Here is a 3,917-nt window from a genome sequence, read left to right as displayed (position 1 = left end):
AACATTTTTATGCCTAAAGGTTTCCATCTTACATGGGCCGAGTTAATGATGTTCCTGCTACGCTAAGTGATGCACGTTGAATTGGATGTTGTATGAAATCATTTGCCAAAGGAGCTCGGTTTTCTGTATTTTTCCAGTACACTTTTGTGTCGTTTTGACCTCTTGAGAATATCTGGCTGGGGTTTCTACTCTGCACCAAACTCGAGTAAAGGAGCCTTTGCTCACCCTCAGCATTTCAGTGTTCTGGGGTGTTACAGGCGCGCAGGCTCAGCACGGCCTCTTGTTTCCATGAGGCCCCGCTGTGTCACACTGGCCCTTGGTTCCATGAGCATCTGGAGTGTCACACAGCTTGATGACATTTGTCCTTGCTGCCTCTCCCATCCCAGTGCTCCAGGAACAGCCCCGAGCCACCTGTGAGGGACAGGCCCTGCTGGCCCAGGCCTGGGCTCAGGCCTTGGCCTTTCTGCTTCCTCCAACCAGCCCAGGCCTTGCTCAGCATTGCAGTTCCCTGCTCACAGCCTCGGGCTCCTGCAATCCTGGCCTCAAGGATCTGCTCTCACCACTCCCTGGGGAGCCTTTGGCAGTCCCTGCCCTCAGTGGGGCCACTGATGCTCCAAGGGACTTGGAGTTTTGCTTCTGACTCCTTGAGCAGCTTCTTCAACCTTCTCTCAGTGCCTGGGGCTCCTGGACTCAGCCCCAAATCCACCGTTGGGGATCATTAAAATACAGAAAACCCTCAGGAGCTCTTTGTCTTCTTTCCAATGTCTTCCAGTCTCCAGGCCTTGTGCAGCTGCTTGGAGTCACTTTGGAGTTCTCTTAAGGAGGAAGATTTCAAGGTACAGCTCATGATTTTCAGTTTTATAAAAGGGAGTAATTTTTCTTTTTCAGTTCAAAGAAGAAGCAACTTAGGCATTCCCCAGGTGATCTTGATGCTGAATGTCTCCTTAGGAGGTGTGGGCCCACTGAAGAATGAGCCCCTTGCCAGGCTGACCCTGTTTGGACAAGCTGCTCCCCAAGCCCAGCCTGGGGACATGTCTGACATGGCCCAGCTGGGACTGACATGCCTGGCCCTGCACCAGAAGCCCTTCCCCCTGAACTCTGCAGCTGGCTGTCCCTGCCCACTGCACCATGTCCCACGTGCTCTCCTCAGGGCTCTGCCTGCATCCAGGCCCAGGACAAGTATTCCTGTTTGTGAGGAAAGAAGGGAAAAGCCTGAGCAGGTTTTCCTAAACGACAAACCCCCACTGTAGAAGCACATGCTGAGTACAGGCTGCCTGGAACCTGGAATGATGACACCTTTCTACTAGGGACAGTGGGACCAGAAATGATGTCTGGATGCAGAATTCTCGGAGTCTTGCAGCTGAATTCTCTGTCCTTGTCCTTTCCCTGCATCTCTGTTGCAGATGGAAGCTGCTGGTGCCTTTCTCAGCTGTGACCTGTCTTTTGAATGCAGACAGATGTTCCCAGGTGTGTTAAGCAGGTGCTGCTCAATGTTTATGCAAAGCTTTGGTGTGCTCATGGAACCAAGGGGACCCTTGTGACACAGCGGGGGCTGATGGAACCAAGGAGACAGTTGTGACAGTTCAGAGCCTCACAGAAACAAGGCTCCATTGTGACACTGAAGGCAATTACGGAATCCACATCACTGTGACACAGCCAGGCCACATGGAACCAATGGTCCCTGATGACAATGCAGGTCCAAGGAGACCATGGTGACACTATGGGACCGCATGGATCCAAGGGGCCACTGTGACACTGAAGAACTTCATGGAAGCCAGGGTGCAGTGTGACACAGCGGTGCCTGATTGGAACAAAGGAACCACTGCTGACAGCCCAGAAACTCCTGGAACCAAGGGGCTGTGGTGACACAGCAGGGCCACATGGAACCAAGGAGACCTGTGACATTTAGGAACCTCATGGAACCAAGAGTCCACTATGACACTGCAGAAACAAGGAGACCATTGGGACGTTGTGGAAGCTCACAGAACCAAGCAGCCCTCGAGACACTCCAGGGCCTCGTTGAAGCAGGGAGACCACTGTGACAGTCCAGAACCTCATGGAGCTAAGGCTCTCTTGTGACACAGCAGGCTCCCATGCAACCAATTGTCCATTGTGACAATGCAGATCCCAGGAGACCATGGTTACACTACGGAAGCTCATGGAACCAAGGGTCCATTGTGACAAAGCAAGGCCTTGTGGAACCAAGGAGAGCATTGTGACGTAATGGAACCTCGTGGAACCAAGGGTCCGTTGTTAGAGTCCAGAACCAAGGACACCATTGTGACAGTCCAGAACCTCATGGGACCAAGATTCCCTTGTTACACAGTGGCACTTGATGGAACCAAGGAGCCACTGTAGCACAGCAAAGCTGCATGAAACCTATGGTCCGTAGCGATACTGCGGATCCAGGGAAACCATGGCGATACCACGGAACCTCATGGAACCAAGGGTCCAGTGTGACCCAGCAGAACCTCTTGGAATCAAGGCACCCATGTTACACTATGGAACCTCATGGAGCCAAGGGTCCGGTGTGTCGTTGCGGGGCCTCACTGGAGCAAAGGACATGGTTGATGGGACAGAAGCTCATGGAAACGATGGGATATTGGGACATTGCAGAGCCTCATGGAACCAAGGAGACCACTGTGACACTGAGGAAGAATTATGGAAGCAAGCAGCCACTGTAGAACCAAGGAGAGCACTGTTGACAGTACAAAACCTCCTGGAACTGAGAGGCCATTGTTCTACAGCGAGGCCTCGGGGAACCAAGGGGCCATGGTGACACTGTGGGGCCTCATGAACCAAGTAGTCGTTGTGACACAGCGGGGCTGCTTGTAACCAATTGTCCATCGTGATACTGCAGATGCAAGAGACCGTGCTGACACTATGGCAGTTCATGGAACCGAGAGGCTGTTGTGACACACCAAGGCCTCGTGGCACCAAGGAGAGAGCATTGTGGCAGTGCAGAACTAAGGAGGCCATTTTGACAGTACAGACCCAAATGGAACCAAGGGTCCACTGTTATCCGGCAGGGCCTCGTGGAACCAAGGGGCCCTCGTGAAAGTGTGCAAGGGGCATAATGGAGTCAGGGACACCACTGATACTGAAATCTGCTGGATAGCAGCTTTTGAACACAGTTTTGAGGATTTGAGAGCAGGTATTCTTTATTACACCATGGTGGTCGCTTGGGCAATCCTTCATCTACTCGAGTGCACTGGCCACCAGGCAATCGGAGCTTTTATCACTCACACTGATGATGTATTCATTAGTTAACTCCACCTGGAATTTATTTGCCATAATTGCACCCCTTCTCACAAGTCCTTCTATGGTTCTTTGGAGTGTGTCTTCAACATGCACTGTCCTTTTTAGGTGACTGCTCTTTGATCCCCGCTTTTGAGGAAGGGCAATATTATTGTTGTGTATAACTTCTGCTTTTGTCAGCCTTGCAGAGCTGAGCTGACATTCTCCTTGCGTTTTGTGCACGCTCCGTTTGCCTCGGCTACATCCTTTGTGCGTTTCTCCAAGACTGTGCTCTTCTGTTCTCTGCCCTTGGTAAGTGTAAATGTTGTTCTGTTCTCCTGTCCTTGTCACAGTGCTCGCCCCACGAGGCGTGTCTGCAAGCCCCTCCAACCCATGGACTTGGGATGGGCAAGTGTTCCTGAGGGAACAGGGATGGGACAGCTGGGCTGGACTGGCCCAAGGGATGTTCCATTCCATGTCACACCACGATCAGCAATCAACTGGGAGAAGCAGGGGCATGGGGGATGGGGGGGGGGGGGTGGGGGTGTGTCACCATCTGCCAACACAGGCCGAGGATTGTTCGATCTCAGAGGTGCAAACAGGTAAATAGCGGGGGACAAATCAGTTTATTCAACAACAGCAATGCATTTTTATTGAATGCCAAACAATTCAGTTGCGCT

The sequence above is a fragment of the Sturnus vulgaris genome, unplaced genomic scaffold (assembly GCF_052056855.1).
Source record: "Sturnus vulgaris isolate bStuVul1 unplaced genomic scaffold, bStuVul1.hap1 Scaffold_212, whole genome shotgun sequence".
Taxonomy (NCBI): Eukaryota; Metazoa; Chordata; class Aves; order Passeriformes; family Sturnidae; genus Sturnus; species Sturnus vulgaris.
This window is presented reverse-complemented; position numbering follows the sequence as displayed.